The following is a 21274-nucleotide window of genomic DNA, read 5'->3' as shown; positions in this document are numbered from 1 at the left end:
TATTGCCATAAAGGTGGACCAGGGGTGACTCTAGAATGTGTTTGTACGATATGGGTATCAAATGAAAGGTGCTAGTGAGTATTTTAAAAGTTAGTGGGCCTTAGTTCTATAGGTGGACGCCTTTCCGAGATATCGCCATAATGGTGGGCCAGGGGTGACTCTAGAACGTGTTTGTGCGATATGGGTATCAAATGAAAGGTGTTAATGAGTATTTTAAAAGGAAGTGGGCCTTAGTTCTATAGGTGGACACCTTTTCGAGATATGGTGAACCAGGGGTGACCCTATAATGTGTTCAAACGATATGGGTATCAAATTAAAGGCATTAAAGAGGATTTTAAAAGGGAGTGGCCCTTAGTTGTTTGTGTGAAGGCATTTTCGAAATATCGACCAAAATATGGACCAGGGTGACACAGAACATCATCAGTCGGGTACCGCTGATTTATTTAGATATGTAATACCACGAAAAGTGTTCCAGCCATGATTCCAAGGGCTTTTGATTTCGCCCTGCAGAACTTTTTCATTTCATTCTACTTAATATGGTAGGTGTCACAACCATTTTACAAAGTTTTTTCTAAAGTTATATTTTGCGTCAATAAACCAATCCAATCACCATGTTTCATCCCTTTTTTCGTATTTGGTATAGAATTATGGCATTTTTTTTCATTTTTTCGAAATTTTCGATATAGAAAAAGTGGGCGTGGTCATAGTCGGATTTCGCCCAATACCAAGATAAATTGAGTTCCAAAAAGTAAAGATATATCGATTTTTGCTCAAGTTATCGTGTGAACGGCCGAGCGGAAGGACAGAAGGTCGACTGTATATAAAAACTGGGCGTGGCTTTAACCGATTTCGCCCATTTTCACAGAAAACAGTTACCGTTATAGAGGCTATACGCTTACCAAATTTCACAAGGATTGGTAAATTTTTATTCGACTTATGGCATTAAAAGTATTCTAGACAAATTAAACGAAAAAGGGCGGAGCCACGCCCATTTTGAAATTTTATTTTATTTTTGTATTTTGTTGCATCATATCATTACTGGAGTTGAATGTTGACTTAATTTACTTATATACTGTAAAGATATTCAATTTTTTGTTAAAATTTGACTTAAAATTTTTTTTTTTAAAGTGGATTATACTAATTTTTATTAAGAACACATACAGTAATAGGAGTAACGTTCTTGCCAAATTTCATCATGATATCTTCAACGCCTGCCAAATTGCAGCTAGCAAAATTTTTAAATTACCTTAAAGTCGGCGGTGCCACGCCCATTGTCCAAAATTTTACTAATTTTCTATTCTGCTTCATAAGGTTAATCCACCTACCAAGTTTCATCGCTTTATCCGTCTTTGGTAATGAATTATCGCACTTTTTCGGTTTTTCGAAATTTGCGATATCGAAAAAGTGGGTGTGGTTATAGTCCGATTTCGTTCATTTTAAATAGAGATCTGAGATGACTGCCCAGGAACTTACGTACCAAATTTCATCAAGATACCTTAAAATTTACTCAAGTTATCGTGTTTACGGACGGACGTGGCTAAATGAATTTCTTTTTTTGCCCAGATCATTTTGATATATAGAAGACTATATCTATCTCGATTAGTTTATGCCGTTATGGGTACCGTTATGCGAACAAAATTAATATACTCTGTGAGCTCTGCTCAGCTGAGTATAACAATAATAACTGCATAGGTTTATTGGTAAGCCTGACGCAAAGGCTAGCACTGAATGCAACAAAAAGAAAACAAATAACAGCAACTGGCATATTTTTAAAATAAGTTATTAGAATCACAGTAATTACTAAAGTAAATTTAACAACAACCATAAAAATAACAATACCAAATCGTAACAGCAACCATATACCGATATAAGAACAACATCTTAGTGGGCAGTATTTAAGAAGAGTCTACAATAACCCCTTGCCACAGCAGGAAAGCGTAAAAGTAGTAGTAGCAACAAAACAAAAAACATTGCTAGCAGCAATACAACAATGCAACAAACAACTAAAGCAACCCTACAAAAAATGCGATTAGTCTAGAACGAATCTGGAATGGTTTGTTGTTGTTGTTGTAGCGATAAGGTTGCTCCCCGAAGGCTTTGGGGATTGTTATCGATGTGATGGTCATTTGCCGTATACAGATCCGGTACGCTCCGGTAACACAGCACCATTAAGGTGCTAGCCCGAACATCTCAGGAACGATTTATATGGCCAGATTTAACCTTCAGGCCATCCCTCCCTCCCCACTCCCAAGTCCCATGAGGAGCTTGGGGTCGCCAAAGCCTCGTCGGTTAGTAAAACAGGATTCGCCGCGGATAGGTGAGGTTGACAATTTTGGTTTGGAGAAGCTGTATATTGCCCTGGCAACCTGAAGGGTTGCACTACACAGCCACTTGAATCTGGTATTTTAGTCGCCTCTTACGACAGACATACCTACCGCTGGTATATTCTGACCCCCTAAACCGCTGGAGGAATGGGTCGGAAAGGGGTATGCGACGAATGCTAGTTTTGATATCTTTGTAGGCGCTGAACTGTTCCCTTTCGTTTGGCATGGCCTATGAAGAAGAGACTAATTGTACCCATTTATACGGGAACGATAGGACCAATCCCCTTTGTACCCATATGGGAACGAACGAAGAGTAATAGCCTTTCTCATAAAAAAGTGTTAGTTATCGTATGGTTTGGGGTTATGTTACATGTTACGGGCAATATTAAAATTCGCAAAAGATTGTTAAATACACATACAATACAGTTGGAAAGTATTAGAACAAGATGAAAAAAGTTGTTTTTGTCAGCTTATCGTATCATTTATTAAATTATTATTGACATATTCGCAGTAGTTTTGTACATTCAACTAAGTTCTATGATCCGAAGAAATGTTTAATGAATTTATAAGAAAACAGTGAGTATGTTACTACACTGAAAGAAATGGTGCTAGTAAAATCAACAAATCGGTTCTGTTGTTCTTAACTTAACGGAGATTCGGTGAAATTGATGGAATTAGGGTTAATTCGACCGAGTTCTTTGTCAAACGAACAAATTAATTTAGTCATTTCAACAGAAGATAAATTTTCGCTTCTGTAAAATTGACAGATTCCTGGTCAATCTAACTGATTTTTCTGTTAACACAGCTGATCTTACAGGTCATTTCAACAGTGATCAACTGCCAATACATGAGCAAATATCAAAGAGAATTTTACGCTCACTGCGCTATCTACTTTGTACTTATGACGATGGTGCCACTTGTTAAAAAAAAAACACCAAAATAAGAAAACCATCAAATAGAAAAAACACACAAAATGGGAAAACAACAAAAAACTAGTTTTTCAGTTATCAATACAAAACAAAAAACGCTTTTTTGAATTTACTGTGCAAAATTATGAAATACCGGGACACCTATCTATAGGGTACAATTTTGCAACTTCTCGTCCAAGCGAAATGCAAAATCTCGCCCTCTTGTTGCAAAAGTTTTGTTTGAACGAACAGGAATTTTTCCAAAGTTAGTAACATTTTGTTCAAGTTTTTACTAATTTTCACTCATGCGAACGAATTTAATAAGATAATAAAAAACATCCTTTTTTAATGTTGATGTTTCCGACAACATAAAAGTTTGAGTCGTTTTGGAATCGTTTCAACTTAAAGTGTTACGAAAATTAAACTTGCCGAATTACATGTCAGGTTACTCCAGTGGTGAATTACCTGCCTGCGATTTGATTCTTTACTTTTCTATGACTTACAAGTTCTCTTTTTAAAATATTATGTCAAACATTTATACTACAAGTTTTGTTCGAAACAATCAAGTGTGGGAACTACATGCGAGAGAAGAAATTGAGAATGAGCTGAGATGGAACTGAAAGAATTGAGAATCAGTTTTGTGACTACTATTTTCATTTCTATTTGCAAAGCGGAGTTCAAAACTATAAATTAAATAAACTATAAAATATAAAATTTTGTGAAAGTGCGTTTAATAAAACAAAATAATAAAGTGTATAATGTTTAATGTGTGCCAGCATATTTGATGTACGCCCAATTGAAGTTCGGTTAGTAAGTGCCACCGTGGTGTAGTGCCACCGATGGTAGCGTGCTCCGCCTGCCCCATCGTATGCCCTGTGTTCGCACCCCGGGCAAAGCAACATCAAAATTTTAGAAATAAGGTTTTTCAATTAGAAGACAATTTTTCTCAGCGGGGTCGCCCTTCGGCGGTGTTTGGCAAGCGCTCCGAGTGTATTTCTGCCATGAAAAGCTCTCAGTGAAAATTCATCTGCCTTGCAGATGCCGTTCGGAGTCGGCATAGTCCATGTAGGTCCCGTCCGGCAAATTTGTAGGGAAAATCAAGAGGAGCACGACGCAAATTGGAAGAGAAAGAAGTTCGGCCTAAAATATCTTCGGAGGTTATCGCGCCTTACATTTATTTACAACTTCTTTTTGTTATTTGACTTCTAAAACGGTCAATTACGAATCACCGATTTGTGCGCCGTTGACTCAACGTCTTGTTGGGATGGATAAAAATTGACAGAAATTTCGGTTGAATTGGCCCGTATTTCGGTTGAGTTTAGCAATCTTTTTCTTGTGTTTCTATCTTTTCGCAGTGTTTCTATCGGAACCCGCCTATGGAAGCAGAGGTAGAGGACGGCCCGCACTCCGTTGGAAGGATCAGGTGGAAAGCGATTTAAACTCCCTTGGTGTGACCTATTGGTGCCGGTTGGCAGAGAGCAGGAACGACTGGCGCGCCTTGTTGGACGGCCATAACCGTTTAAACGGTTAAGCGCCAATTCAGTAAGTAAGTAAGATCGAATCTATCACCTGCAATCTTTTTTATTTTAATCACTTCGTTGCCATTTTTGTATGTTTCTTAAAATGGGCTACATAGAATTAAACTGACTAGTCCCAACTGTGCCCAAAAGAGACTAAAGGGTAGAATAATGCCTCACTCTAAACGAAAGAGACCAATCTGAGACCACTCTCTTTGGAATCAATCGCACGCTTTTTTTCCTCGGAATGCACGGACAACTACACAAACATACGTACATACAAAACTACTAAGCATTTCTACCTATTGTGGTGCTAGTTACTACGTGCAATCTACACAATGTTGCTGTGTGTGCCACACAAAATGATTGGCGCCAGTAATTACACATTCCGCGCTGTTTGGCCAGCATTGCGACAAAACATTTAAGGAAGCTACCGACGCACTATAACATTATGCTGCCCAACCCGCACACTTGACACCCGCCAAACGTCAACCGGCAAACCAACAACCGATAGCCAAAGTCGACACAAGCCAACTAAACACAAAAAAGGCGACAACAGGTATGGAAAGCAACAACATTTTGCACATAAGATGCACTATTTTTGTTGTTGCTTGACTTTTAAAGGTAGCAACTAAGGAATTAACTTCCTTTTTTTGTCTTCTTCTTTTTAACTTTGGTTGCATTTCCTTGTAGATTTTTCTTTGATTATTACTTGCTGCAGCAGTTGGTACAGGCGACAAGATAGCGGTGTTAATGCTATCAATCCGACAATATGGCAACACTGTCTCTTAAGCGTGCCAACTATTGTTCTTTGTTACGTAGCTAGCACGACTGCTTCGTAGGTTGGATTGCTCTGCTGCTGCTGTTGTTCTTTTTGACTCCTACAACTGTTTCAAAATGTGGCATTAACGTTGTTAGTGTGTGGTAAGAACTTGTCATGTAAAAATAAAAAACAAGGCAAAAAATAGCAAAAATATCTGCTATGACAACAACAATATCAAATAAAAATCCTCTGAGGTTTACGCCTGTTGTGCGAGAATTTTAATGAGGTGTTCAATACCAAACAACAGCTAAAGAAATCCCACAACGCCAACAATGAAAATTGCTACTACGTAATAGAGAAGAATAATTGAGGGCAACAAAAAAGTGAAAAAAGAAGAGTTATAAAAGCTAGCAGAGCTATAAATGTAGTAAAACATGCGTCAAGAGCAAAGTGCGAAAATGTCATTGTTATTAGGTGGCATAGGTAACTCTTGGTGTTAGATCCCAGGAACTTCATAAAGTGCTTTTACTTAGGTGAGGTTTGTCGGAGACATGTTAAACACTCCAAAGTTAAGCTGAAATCCCCCTAGCATCTAATTTGCAATATCACTGCGAACTCGCCACGATTGAAAGGAATATGACCGTATTTTGTTGCCAGTTTGATGAAGCACTCTCACATTTTGTTTAAAGAAAGAGTCATTTCCAATTTCTTATGTGTAAACAACTTTACTCACGGTATGTATGCGTAGGGTAAGTGTAGGCGTTGTGTGATATTGGTATACTGTATGGGAGAATATATATTAAGAAGGCGTAAGTGTAGTATCTACACTGTAGCTCAATGTGAGAAAAATTAGCAATTAGTTTGTTCTCGAAGTGTTAACGATTTCTTATCGATGAGATATCGATTTATTATCTATGGTTTATCTGTTTTTAAAGGTGTGTTATCGACAAAGTTGTTACTCTCACATACACATGCATATAACTAGAAGACAAACGTGAATATCAGATACATAAGGGAGAAATAAATAAGCGGATGTTCGAGAAGGCTGTTCGTGAAAAGTGTAGACCTTAGGAGAAATGGGCGAACGAGTTAACCGAGAGTATGAAAGCAGCGCAAGCTGAGAAATACTGGGTTTGTTTGACTTTAACACGCTACAAGTGAAGTACGCGAGTATTGTAATAACGAAGTACTACTGCTACAGTAGAGTTGTAAATATATAACATTTTACTATACTGAATAGCATTTCTTAATTTCTACCCCATTTTAAGAGCTATAATTATTGTTCTCTGAAAAATTGGTCAAAATCGTTCATACAAATAATATGTATTCTATACAACCACGCAGGGGGGTTAAGATAAAGTAATGAGCGAAATCATGGAAAGGGCCTTGGCTAAACTCAGCAGGTGGGCACAGGGTTGTGGCCTTAGGTTAAATACCGACAAGGCGGACCTGCTTCTCTTCACGGGGAAGTACAAGCCACCTGCCTTCAGACTACCATTCCTAAACGGCCAGCAATTAACCCTGTCATCGAGTACCAAGTATCTGGGACTAACAATTGACTGCAAGTTTAATTGGAAAGTAATCATCGAAGAGCGGGTACAATCTCACCAGCCTGCAAAAAGTCCAGCGTACTGCGTGTGTTGGTGCCATAGGGGCCGGACGCACTTGTCCCATAGCTGCTTTAGGCCCTATTTTGCACCTGCTTCCGATCGAATTGCATATACTTTCTACATCGTCACAAACCGCACTGAGACTCAGGGAGTCTGGGTGTTGGGAGGATACTCAGCAAGGGCATAGTAGTATCCTAAATAAACTTCCGGATGGTACATGTAGTACCGATACAGATTACTACCCTCGCAAACTGAAGTTTGAGTACGGTTGCAATACCGCCATTCCAAGCAGGAACGAGTGGAAGAGAAACCCGGGCATAAGGGACGACATCCAAATCTACACTGACGGCTCCGAGATGGAATCGGGAGTGGGGGCCGGAGTCTTCTCTGAGTCCCTAGATTTGTCTGTCTCATTCAGACTCCCGTCGCCCTGCAGCGTGTTTCAAGCAGAAATCATCGCGATTTAGCAAGCCTGCAAATCACGGGAGGGCTTGAATGTAGCTGGTAAAGTTTGCATCCTGTCGGATAGCCAAGCAGCGATAAAAGCGTTTTCCTCGCCACACATTAACTCAAAATTAGTGTAAGCTTGTATACGACTCATATCCCAGTTATCCACCAATCTAGAACTACGCGTTATCTGGGTCCCGGGTCATAGGGGGATTGAGGGTAATGAGAAGGCCGACGAGCTATCACGCAGGGGCTCATCGGAGATGAACGAGGAAATAACCAGTGTCGAAATAGGCATACCCTTAGCAGTAGACAAGGGGAATATCCAAAGCTTCTACTTGAAGAAAGCACAAACAAAGTGGAATAACATCACCACCTGTGCAATATCAAAATCCATTTGGCCAAAATATGATGGAAAGAGGACGGGAAGTCTTCTGAACAAATCAAGGGCTAACACACGCAAACTGATGGCAGTCTGCATCATTGGGCAGTAGGTACGCATGCGGAAAAGATGGGCATTCCGTATAACGAATATTGCAGAAGCTGCAAAGTTCCAAATGCCAGGGAGACAGTAGAACACTTTATGTTTAAATGCCCGACTTTAGCTAGAGCCCGGCTCAGTTTCCTTGGAACCCCGTTTCTAGAAGACCTCAGAGGGTTATCTGTGATAGCAATCCCGAATATTCTTAATTTTATCAACAACTCTGGCTGGTTGTAATACATTGACCATAACATTCCGTAGGATTTTATACGAGTTACATGGCATCAAAACGGCTTTAAATAGCTACTTGGGCGACCAGGGTCGCAGCCATTTCACCTACCATACAACCAATTGTTAAGATAAAAGGATTTTCGTTATAACTTCCAGCTAAAAGCTTCAAATATCTCTGGATGCTTACATATATTGATGGTATGAGGTCTGCCGCACAGCCGAAGACAGTCCCGTCCTTACTTGTTTTTGATAGCTCGCTGAAGGGATTCACTGTTCATTGTTTGTCATTTATATCATTTCTCTTGCTTTGTAAAGCCAATTAATAACAGTGGGAGCGTGGCTTAATGCTGCATCCTAACTATAGCTATAACCTATAATGGTTCGTCGTTTAAGAATCACAAGCTCACAAATGATTATGAGAAAAAAATTATTCTTTTTAACGTTCAAATAACATGAAATGCTAACATTTATCTTAAAGAGAAAACACTTACCAAGAAATTTTGCTAGCAGATCATTAATAAATTTAGCCAAAAAGCTTGTAATTTCAACATACCTAAAACGAGAGAAAAAAGACGAATAAAAAACAAGTTAAATATTGTGCCACAAATGTGCATTTTGCATAAAATATTTGTATTTATGTATGAAAGTAAGAAAATGTTTGTGCGCTACCATTAATGGCGCAAATTTGCGATTTGATAAATTGACAGCATCAAATAAATGTCACTTGCAATAGCGAACACTATGAAAATAATTTGAAGAGCAAGATAGTTATTTTTTTTTTCTTTGAATAGCTCGATGGCAATCTGAAAGCAGCAGTGAAGAGTGGAAGCAGAGGAGCCATGATTTCAGAGAATAAGCTGACTGGTTAAGAAATGAAATGATAAAATAGAAAATACAATGAAGCTAAAATATGTACATATACCCAGCTGCGGGTTATGATTCGATAACATAGTGATGTCGGCTGTCCTTAAAAATGTTAGTGAGCACTACTGGCTTTGAGACAATATCGATCTTTGTATAAACATCTTTGTTCACAATATGGGGTAATCCATAATGTAAGTGTAAGTGTATTGTGAGTGTGTTGATATGAGCGCAATCATACACTAAATTAGTTATGATGATAATAATGATGTGGATGATAATAATGCTAACGCGTTTCGGAGCGACTGTTGCAAAAAAAAGAAAATACGTGGAATAAAAGGGAACTATAGAAAATAAAATGTAAGCAGAAAAGGTAGAGGAGAGGAAATGCGATGAAAAGGAAGGAAAGAAAGAAAGAAGGAAATGGAGAGAAAGGAACAGCAAGATATCGAATTGGAAACCGTAACCGATTTTAGACAGAAAGCAAAAGCTAAACTGAACAAAAACCGGAACCAAAAACATACCTAAACTGAATATGGAACCGGAAACCAGACACTAAACCAAACAGAAACCGCAAGCTGAAATAGAATAGAAATCAGAACCGAAAATATACCAAAACTGAATATGGAATTGAGATCGAACAGAAACCAGAATCTCAACCGGACCGAAACCAAAAACATATATATCAATAGCCGTTGAAGAGACGGAAACAAGAATAGAAACCGAAGTCAGAATGAAAGCGAAGCCGAAACCCGAAGAGAATCCCGACAAATCGCATCCTGAACCGAAATCGGATCGAAAGCGGATTGAAACCTTTTCCTCAACTATAAAAGGAACCAGACTGAAATCCGATCCGAATCTGCTACAAATACCGGAAGCAGACTGAATTGGAATGAAAAACTGCGAGAATACTGAGCGCTAAAATTTTACGAGACTGAATCCCGAAAAAGATTCGAAGCTGAAATCTCTCCTAAAACTTGATCCAAATATGGGACCGAAACCTGAATAGGTGTCGACGCCGGAACCGAAACCGGACCACACGCAGACCCAAACCATTAACGAAACCGGAACCAAATATGGAATCTAAACCGAAACTGCGACCGAAACCAAAACCAGAGCCACACCCAGGTTAAAGCCCGGAAAACGTGATACGACATACAACCGCATATTCACACATCAAATATCATGAGTACTTGGTGCTCACGCTCTTCCCACGCCCTCATATTAGCATGCGGCATTTGTAAGTGCAATCGATCTTTACGCTCTGAATTTTACAATATAATAATTGTGTTTGATATGCCACTGCAGAGATATCAGAAGTAAGGACCATTGGTACAGCAGAAAGGCATTGAAGGGGATTGTGCAGGGTGTTTAGAGGAGCTGCCATCGCAATAAAATGCCCCTAGCGAATCCTGTTTATTTGTGGTGCGAGGCACTGGCGGCTCACAATTCTTACGGAAGGAGGGTGTTGGATGACTTAAAGGTTCCTTGTGGTTATATCAAATCGTTACCGCGATGGTCGGGCTAGTACGTTAATGGTACTATTTTTCAAAAGAAGAAGAATATATAGTAGACAAGCGGGCAAGCTGCTAGTGTGGTAACATTGCTATGCCAAGTTATAAAGATTGCAAAATCTCTAGCCCCGATGACGTCTATCCCACAAATGAATATAAGCGCTAAATACGATGCAGTAATCCCAGTTATCTGCCTTGTTTTCGACCGCAGGCCTAGATATCAATTGAGTTTATTACAGCATTTATATAAATGTAGCTTAAGTTGTTTCAAGTGCCAGAGCAAGGACGTAAGAATGGATTTTTTATCGTGAGTTATCGTTTTGTTATCGAAAAGTAATGGGTTTGTAATCGATATTTTTTAGAAAATTTATAGACATGTTATCGCTTTGCTATTGGAGTATTACAAATTTTAATCGGCGTGTAGACATTTGCTATTGATTTACTATCTACTCGTTATCGAAAAGTTATCGTTTGTAATCGGCATTTTTTTAGTTATCGATTTGCTATAGAAAAGGTGTCGATTTACTGTCAAAAAAAAAAAGATTTGTTATCGAAAGTTCCCAATTTTTCATCGGAGGGTTATCGGCGTGTTATTGATTTCTTGGCGACTACTAATTGGTTTATTATGAGCAGAGCTGTTCAAAAATTTTTATATTGAAGTGCGAATCACAACACATATACAAAATTATATGTACACGGAAACTTTTGTAGGTTGAAAAACAAAAAAAAAATGTTTGAAAGAGTTTTGATGGTCCCCTTAAAGAAGAAATTTTTAATTAAAATCTTTCTCAGTGCTACAATATTTTTGAAAAATTTTGTGGTGTTAATTTGTTAGTGTAAATTTGAATATCATACCGAGGTGCCTTGGCTTCATATGGAAGTGCTTTTGCTTTGCACTTTCATATGAAATTCAGGCACTTTCAGATGAATTGAATTTATATGTGAGGGCATATGGGAATGCTAGGTTTTTTTTTTTTATATTCCAGGTGTGAATTTATATCTTCAGGGCAAAACAAAAACAAAAGTGCTATAAGTGTATAGGGGATGAGCGATCTGATTATGAGAGTTACCAATAAGACATCAACATAAAATTTAAGACACGGGTCTATAACAAGCTGTAGCCCGTCTATAACAAGCATATGAATGGGCGATGATAATTCGCTATCGATAGTAAAAAATAATTTTTCGCTATCGATTGACACCAATGAAGCTCTTGTACGCAAGTGATCCAACCTCAGACAGAGATTCATATTCATTTAATAGAAGTTTTGTCAATGTCATCTTTTGGTACCAGAATCGAACCGTCAGCTTACCACTTCATGAAAATTCTCATGTTAGACTGAGTAATGACCATCAATGACATATTTCGCAGCCGGGTATTTAAGGGGTGATGGTAGCTTAAAGCTGTCAACTGGGTATATTAAATAAAACAACAAACAAGTAAGGACGGGATACCTTTCATGAATGGGGCTGAACAATAATCTTATCCCGTTCGTAATCTCCAAATAATATATAGTGAACAGATGCACATACCTAAACGATTTTTAAGATAAATATAAAATAAAAAATGGCAAAAAAATCCCTTATCTGAACGATCGGTATGGGATATATATTATATATAGCTCCGATCGAAATGATTTTTACAGGAAATCTTCTATGATATATTAGAATAAATATCACCAAATTTAACGTTTTTATATTGGAAATTAAGGGAGAAATTGCCAAAAATCTTTCTTTCTGAACGATCGGTTGTATAGGATATATACTATATATAGCTCCGATCAAAGTGATTTTTTCAGGATATGTTCTATAATATATTAGAATATATATCACCGAGTTTCAGGTTTATACTTTCTAAATTGCGGCAGGAATGACCAAAATCGTCTTATCTGAACGATCGGTTGTATGGGAGACATATGTTATAGTGGTCCGATCCTACCGGATCCGACAAATGTCTAATATAATACAAAAATACATCCTTTTGCCAAATTTCATTGATATCTCAAAATTTGAGGGACTAGTTTGCGTCCAAACAGACAGACGGACGGACAGACGGACATGGCTATATCAACTCAGTTCGTCGCCCTGATCAATTCGGTATACTTAATGGTGAGTATACCTTCTATATTTCTCAACGTTACAAACATCGGACCAAAGTTAATATACCATTTCATGTTCATGAAAGGTATAATTAAATGCCGGACTGTTAGAGAGGCCCAGCAGCGACAACATTCAACAGTTTTACATCACTTGAATACAAGACACTGTTGTCAGTTGTTATTGTTATTGCTATTATTAGCACTGGTTCGTACTAAAGGTGCCACACAACATTCATCGACGGCGACTAACTATCAGCAATTTTCTACTGCAAATCATTTTACTTAACAGCCATTATTTTTTACACACTTGGTCTCGCAAACACATAAGGAAAGTGCGGAACGCAGTCGTGAACCTTAAGGGCCCAATACTGATACTTAGCATAGACTTGGCTTGACTTGGTATAAACTTGGCAACTAAGCCACGATTATACTCCACTTAGTGCATACAATCTGGCATCATAATCGATAAATGTCAATTTGTATGACAAAATATCAAAATGAAATGGAAACAAAAAAATGGCATCTCAAAATGTAAACGTCACTTGGAACTTACATAGAAAATCAAAATTCAACAGACTTCTAAGTCAAGTTAAGTGTTGCTAAGTTTCGAGTAATCAGTAACATGCAATGTTCATTTAACGGAACTGTAACTGACAGTTCTAAAGTCAAGTTAAGTCTATGCTAAGTATCAGTAATGGGCCCTTTACTCACTTCTGTTTTATTGATGCGCTCAAACGGCATCAAACAATTTTGTAATTTTTTTTATGTTTTTGTTTTCTTTTTTTGTTTTTGTTTATAACTTCAATTTCGGCGCGCACCCTAAACTTGAAACGTCTGCACATTTGCAGAAATGATTAAAAATGCCGAATACTACCGAATACCAAATACAGCTGAAAAGCTTCAGCTGCCTCACAGCTCATTACTCAGTGATGCGGCAAGTGTTTTGTTAGCGACTGATATCTGGTAATCTTTAAATTTGCGCAGCTTTACTTTTCCAACGCCTGTCTTCCAATACGTTCTTGTTTTGTTTTGTTTGTTGTCGGCCTGTTTGTCCAAACGTTCAACTGTCTGTTCAGCGCCATCTAACCGATCATCGCATATCGCTTGTCACTTTTTTAGTTACCGATCCTCAAACAAAAAAAAAACGTTAAAGCACCAACAACAACAATAGAGACAATTACTTAAACTATAATCGCTTTTAGCTCGTGTTTTTATTGCAGTTGCAATTTCAGTTTTAGTTCTTTGAAGTCGCGACAGCAGCTGGACCTTAACCTTAACCCTTCTTTTGTTACTGCGTTGCAGTCTTTGGATTTCTCTTTGAAGATGCGCTACTCCGTGGCTTACCTGTAGCTGTTTCGCGAGTACACGTTTGAATTCGTGTTTGCCTCAACATGTTGCACTGTCACTGGTCAGTTGTTTACCTACATCACGTCAGCGTTGATTCTAGCTTGCTCTGTTTTTTTTTTTTTCGAAGTTCATAGAAATTTTAAAAAGTATACAATCGAAATATAATAGTGAGACAATATAGCCGCGGAGCCCCCCCCCCCCCTCCCCACCAAAATCAGCCAGTTGGAGGTAAGGAGAGGACTGCCCACATACGTGATCCAAGAGGTTTTCAAACGCAATATAAAGCTTTATCAATCTGTCAGTTTCATTTGCTCGACCCCAAGCTCCTGGAGCTAAGGGATAGGAGGTAGGATGACCTAGAAAGTACAAGGTTGGCATATAAAATCGTTTCCATGGGGCGTTAACCTCAATGGCGCTAGTTACCGAAAAGTATCGGATCTAAATGCGGAAAGGTACCATCAGCATCAGTACGATCCGCAAAACCCTCGCTGAGTGTCTTTATCGTTATAACAACAAAACGAACTTCCTGGCGGATATATCAGTCTAACTATAAATTTTATGAAAGCCGGTTCGAACTTATAAGTTAGTAGATCCCTATTATACTACAGTAAGCATATTGATGTTGGCGCTCTCGATGTACAAAGAGGTTTTCAATAGAAACCCCAGCCTATGGAGGGACCTCTCTAGCAATTTTGCAACCGAATGCAGAACAAGTTCTATAGTGCATTTATGAAAGGTGTGTTTTAAATCCCATAACGGTTCTCAATACGTGGAGGGCAGTGAGAAAAAGCGGAGAAGATTATTGGTCAAAAATATTTTTTCGAGACGTGATAGTTGTCATCTTCCGTTAGTGTGAAGGTAATTTAAGCTACATTGGACTAATTGCGCTACCTGGTTTTCTACTAGGGCGACGGCTGACAATCCTCTTGAACGGGCAATCGCCTTATAAATTTAAGCAATGTATTGCCACTCAGAACTCAAGTTTTATTTGCAACCACATTGGATCTCAAGGGCGAAACACCATTTGTCAAGATTTACGAGACTCTCAGCAAAAAATAGTACTTGGGAGCCCTTAATTTCGGGACCCTGAAGAGGATAAATTACGATCCCGATTTGCGGTTCGAACTGGGATCCGTTTAATACTGCTCACATATTTGTTGCACTTTCCAAATCAATATTTAATAGCAAATCCCTGGATTTCCACAGATTACATATCTGTTACATCCTGAATACCCAACTCCACCATGTTATTGGAGCTCCTTATCAGAGAGTTGATTAGTTCTCCTGGGATTGTTGGTTCACTTGTCCAAAAACAGACTATAAAGTGGAAACAAGTGCTCCGAAGTGCCTCTCACTCGTCTCTCCAACTCTCAGTTATCTGTTTCGACAGAGCAGAGTAGATATCCCAAATGACCCGATTTCTCAATTGCGCGAACCTCCGCTTGGAAGACACCGCAGAGTACCAAGTAATTCTTTATACAGAGTTTGCATACTACCAACTTATCTCAACCCTCCAGAGCATGATGCAGATGGTGAATAATCCAAATGGATCAGTGTCGTGTGCAAAGTATAGAGTGTTAATAAGGAAGAAATCGAATCTAGTCAAAATGCTGGAGGCGTCGTGGTCTGCAAATTTACGTATAAGCCATTTTACGAAGGGTAATTGAAGCCGATCCTCCTTGGCTTATTGTTCACAGAGTTCAGAATTGTATTCAATGCCAATATGAGTGCCGTTTGAAAGCTCTACTTATACCAACCAGATAAGTGTTATTGGCATCCAGCACAGGCTTAGTTGACTACGACTTCATACAGACAGTGTACATGAGGGGGACATCTCTATGATTGAAGTTTCCCCTCAGCAATGGTAGCATATGTTGGAGGCCTTATTTGCATTGGTTTGCATTGGAGGGGTTAACTCCCAGATAGCACGACTCAGACTACCTTGTTTACAGAATGTACAGAAGTATTATTTGTCAAGAATTTCCAGATCCTCAGCGAAGGATAGCGCTTGCTATGCCTCAATTTAAGGGCCTTGCAGTCTCGATTTACGGCTCGAGTTGGAATCTCTAGTATAATACTTCAATATTTATTCAAAATCAATTTCCTTAAGTAACTCCAAGGACTTCCCCGGGCCACATATGTTAGAACTTCTATGGAAATACATTAATTTTTACTCTAAGAGGTTAAACTGTCAGTGTGTATGACTTATCACTGCAGACTCTTGACACCGCTGCGCCCTTTACATTTTTTTTTTTCGTTTTTACCTGGGTTATCTTTCCTAGTCACTTGAGTTGATTGCACTTAAAAATCGAAACTTCACCTTGCCACCAATGGACAATTTGCAGCCGTGGCGGTCCGGTGCGATTATAGGCGCACGTAAAAGACATAGCAATAACAACAACAATCGAAGAACATCGGCAAACAAAATGAAATGCAAGGTGAACCTAAGAGAGTCGCTGGCAAGCGGAAAGAGTGTAAAACAGCGAAAGCTTTTCAAAAATCCCTTTGAAGATGCCACGAAATAAAAGTGATGTGTGAGTACATATGTACGGAGCTCATATGATACGTATGTAAGTATGTACTTTGCTACAATGTCAGGTGAAATATCACTCGTTGGGTCAGGTTGAAAATTGAACAGACCAAAGCTGGCGAACGGCCATTTATGAGAATTATTACCTCCGCTGTAGTTTTGTTTTCTGCTCCCTCCACCTCTAAGTTGCATACATAATGTGGATGATACTTGAACCAATTCCAGTACTGACACTACGAACCTGCTTTTCGATACTTACTTTCCAGCATGCAAGGATGTGCCTGCGTGCCACAGCTGGTGGAAGAAAGGAAGCTAGATAGGAATTTATCAAATTTTGGGCCCTATAACTCACCAGAGCCGAATGGTATCTTCCCGGCCCAACTGCAACACACTGCCCAGTTAAGTGTTATATTTGTAAGCTGCCTTAGCCTTAATTACGTACCCGCATATGGAAAGAATTTGTGGAAGTCTTTATATAGGAAAGACGAAGATAGTCTTGCACTCAAATCAGAACGATTTCAGGCCTACAAGCCTATCTTCTTCTATCTCACAATTTTAGAAAGACTTCAGGAAGACTTAATTAGGAGATCACGCGATCCCTCGTTTCTTTCGTAAGCTCAACATGCATATATAGTTAAGGTATATCAACCGAAACTGTTCTTCTCTCCTTGGTGTCTGTCATTGGTTGGTCGCTCGACCACAAGGATGCAACTGGTGGCATTATTGTATATGGATAGTGATATGCTTCCCAAGGCAATCACTTCGGCCTTAACGAGCCTGCGAGCCTAGATGAGTTCATACACAATCGCCTACTTGCAGAAGATTCAACACAGCGCTAGATGGAAATACGCTACAAATGCTGGTAAACAGAAGCACCCCTCCAAGAGGTGTTCTCTCTGCGCTACTGTGGGTGTTGACCGTTTACCGACTACTACAACCCATGGAGGTGGAAGGCTATAAGGCAATCGCCTATGCGAATGATGTTTGAGTTAATATACGGAGGAAATTCCCTCAAACTCGCTTCAATCTATTGCAAACTGTAATTTCAACAATATGCAACTGGGCAAGAAGGTCGGGGCTCGTAGTCAACGTGAAACAGCCTGAACTGGTCCTCTTCAGAAGAAAGTACACCACGTCGAATCTTATACCACCAAGGTAGGCGGCGAAAGCCTGGCTTTCAGTGATAAAGTACAGTAACTGGTAATCATTATGGTAACCATATAAGAAACTACTTTGAAGTGACAATATAGCAGATTCTGTAATGAAAGTAACAACTGCATTGTTTTCTTTTAAATAGCAATTGGTGTCTCGTGAGGTGTTTCTCCTAAAGTAGTACATTGTTGTTGTAGCAGTTTATACTGAAATCACAGCCCTTGGTCGGGAAAAAATTCCGAGTCGTACATAGAACTAACTGCCTTGGGAAGCCACCACTTTACCATGCTACTGTATAGTATTCCGGTTCGGTGAACGGCGCTTACACAGGACTTGGAACTAGAGAACTTCTTTCGTCTTCGCTACCAATTTGGTGGTAAATATCTGCAATACGCGATGGTGTAAAAACACGAAATAGCCAAGCCGCTCTAAAGGCCTTGGACTCATATGTCGATAACGCAAAGTAGATCACTGAGTGCCGCAGATCGCACAAAGGGGCAGCCCAATACTTCTCCATCAGACGTTGTTGGGTATCAGGACACAAGAATGTTTAAGGCAACTGTAGTACTGATGAGCTGGCCGGAAGGGGTACTATCGCCCTACCCGAAAAGAATTAAGCAAACAAATATGGAATGGTCGGTGCTTTCATTCAGGGGGCGTTTGACCTTCCTATGATAAAGGACACCCTATCACTCTTTTGATCCTGAATATGTCAATACCTCTATGTAAAATTCACACTGTTCACTGTTTTATAGGTACTCACGCAGCTGCAAATATATTGAGGAGGAGGAAAGAGTGCAGTATGTTCTGCGCCACTGAACGGCACTAAGTAGAAGAAGGTTGGCTGCTCTCAGTCAACCGTTTTTCAATGATCTTGCGGAGCTTTCTACTCTCAAAATATGGAAGATAGTTAAGTTCATTGTCTCCACGGAGTGGTTCGATCCGCAGTTTCTGATACAGTAAGGGTTTCTTACCGTCTATGGCAGCACAATGAGCCAATCGGTGGCCTAAATGTCGCGCTGGGAGGCAACTTCTCGACTCAGTCTTTTAACCTAACCTAGCCTGTAATTTTGGAATGGCAAATTACTGACTTACTTAATTGGCGCTTAATCATTTAAACGGTTATGGCCGTTCAATAAGGCGCGCCAGTCGCTTCTTCTCTCTACCAGCTGCCGCCAATTGGTCACACCAAGGGAGTTTAAATAGTTTTCCACCTGGTCCTTCCAGCGGAGTTGGGGCCGCCCTCTTCTTCTGCTCCCATAGGCGGGTTCCGACAGAAACTCTTTCTTAGCCGGAGCGTCAACTTTCATTTGCATAACATGGCCTAGTCAGCGCAGCCGCTGCGTTTTAGTTCGCTGTACTATGTTGTTGTCTGCGAAAAGCTCGTATAGCTCATCGTTAAACCTTCTTCGGTACTCGCCATCGCCAACGCGTAGAGGTCCATAAATCTTTCGAAGAACTTTTCTCTCGAACACTCCCAGAGCCGCTTCATCTCATCTTGTCATGGTCCATGCTTCTGCACCATGGAGAACCGAGCAACAACAGCAGGACAAACTTAACAGAGGACACGACATGGATGCTGTCTAAGATTTTAAATCTATTTTTCCTACAGATCAGAGCTTATAACTGAAATTGACTTCTATACTTAAATTTCTACCCAAATAACCATTCGAAGTCAGCTCTTCTTCGAGGAAGCATCTCAAAAGGCAAACTGTCAAACCGGCCAGGTTCTCCCAAGTAAGTGGTCAGGCTGCCTGCTGTAGCACTCAGAGAAAGCAACATCCAGTGCTTTAAAGTGTTTGTTGTAAAATTCTTGCAACATAAAAATGCAACAAAGTTTGCCAAAGCAAATAAAATTACAAAATAACATCAAAATTAAAAACAAATACCACAACAGTAGCTCACCAACTATTTTCAGCTTCAAACAACGCATTGTGCGCGCCTCCAACTTTGATCCAAGAAGCAGCCGACGTGCAACATTTAAGTGGCACATTTTTGTTTAAAGGGCTTGTGGTTAACGCGAAAAGTAAACAAATAAAAGAAAAAACTTTGTGCAACAACAAAAAAACTGCACACAACTAACTATTTTGGTTACTCAATGGTTTAGCGTTGTTTGTATTTGCTTCTAAGTTTTTTTTAAGAATTTTGCTGTGCAACTATTTTTTTTTTTTTTTCTTCTTGCTTTTTATGTTTCTGAAGGACTTAAAGTGTTATTTTTTATTGTTTTTTAATTATGTTTTTGTTCTTAAATGTTGTTAAATATTTATACGCTTGTTGTCCCACCCAGGCGTTGAATTGCTATTACCCAGCCATCCATCATAGACTGCGAATTCGCACCTCCAAGAAAGTGACTTTTTATATGATATGCAACCACCCATTTCCCACTCCTCTACGCTTAAGCTTCTTAACACATTTCTTGCCTTGCTGGCGAACTCTAATCAGTCGCTTGATGTTGCTAACATTATTTGCATTATCTAAGCTGTGTGGTTACTGGCCAGCCGACCCTTGCGTTATTATTGTGAAGTGCTGCTTTTAAGGCTCAATTCAACTCAAGCCTATTGGAATGCCACTTGGTTGCTTTTTTATACTCAGCTGAGCAGAGCTCGGTAATCCGTAACGGCATAAACTAATCGAGATAGATATAGACTTCTATATATCAAAATAATCTGGGTGAAAAAAGAAATTCATTTAGCCATGTCCGTCCGCCCGTCTGTCCGTCCGTCCGTTTGTCCGTCCGTCTGTAAACACGATAACTTGAGTAAATTTTGAGGTATCTTGATGAAATTTGGGCGCTCATCTCAGATCGCTATTTAAAATGAACGAAATCGGACTACAACCACGCCCACTTTTTCGATATCGAAAATTTCGAAAAATCGAAAAAGTGCTATAATTCATTACCAAAGACGGATAAAGCGATGAAACTTGGTAGGTGTGTTGACCTTATGAAGCAAAATAGAAAATTAGAAAAATTTTGGACAACGGGCGTGACACCGCCCACTTTTAAAAGAAGGTAATTTAAAAGTTTTGCAAGCTGTAATTTGGCAGTCGTTGAAGATATCATGATGAAATATGGTAGGCACGTTACTCCTATTACTATATGTATGCTTAATAAAAATTAGCGAAATCGGATGACGAACACGCCCACTTTTAAACAATATTTTTTTTAAGTCAAATTTTAACAAAAAATACAATATCTTTACAGTATATAAGTAAATTATGTCAACATTCGACTACAGTAATGATATGGTGCAACAAAATACAAAGACAAAAGAAAATTTCAAAATGGGCGTAACTCCGCCCTTTTTCATTTAATTCGTCTAGAATACTTTTAAAGCCATAAGTCTAACAAAAATTTACCAATCCTTGTGAAATTTGGTAGGGACATAGATTTCTGTGAAAATGGGCGAAATCGGTTGAAGCCACGCCCAGTTTTTATACACAGTCGACCGTCTGTCCTTCCGCTCGGCCGTTAACACGATAACTTGCGCAA

At 39.3% G+C, this 21274-nt stretch overlaps 1 protein-coding gene across 6 annotated transcripts in view; it reads right to left on the bottom strand.

Moving 5' to 3' along the window:
- The window catches only part of bbg (big bang), a 753080-nt gene that overhangs the window by 496111 nt on the left and 235695 nt on the right, over window positions 1-21274 (bottom strand). The gene's annotated exons all lie outside the window — the stretch shown is intronic.

This window comes from Eurosta solidaginis, chromosome 5, assembly GCF_040869045.1.
Source record: "Eurosta solidaginis isolate ZX-2024a chromosome 5, ASM4086904v1, whole genome shotgun sequence".
NCBI classification, from domain to species: Eukaryota; Metazoa; Arthropoda; class Insecta; order Diptera; family Tephritidae; genus Eurosta; species Eurosta solidaginis.
Note: the sequence above shows the minus strand (reverse complement) of the source record. Positions and strands in the feature narration are given on the sequence as shown.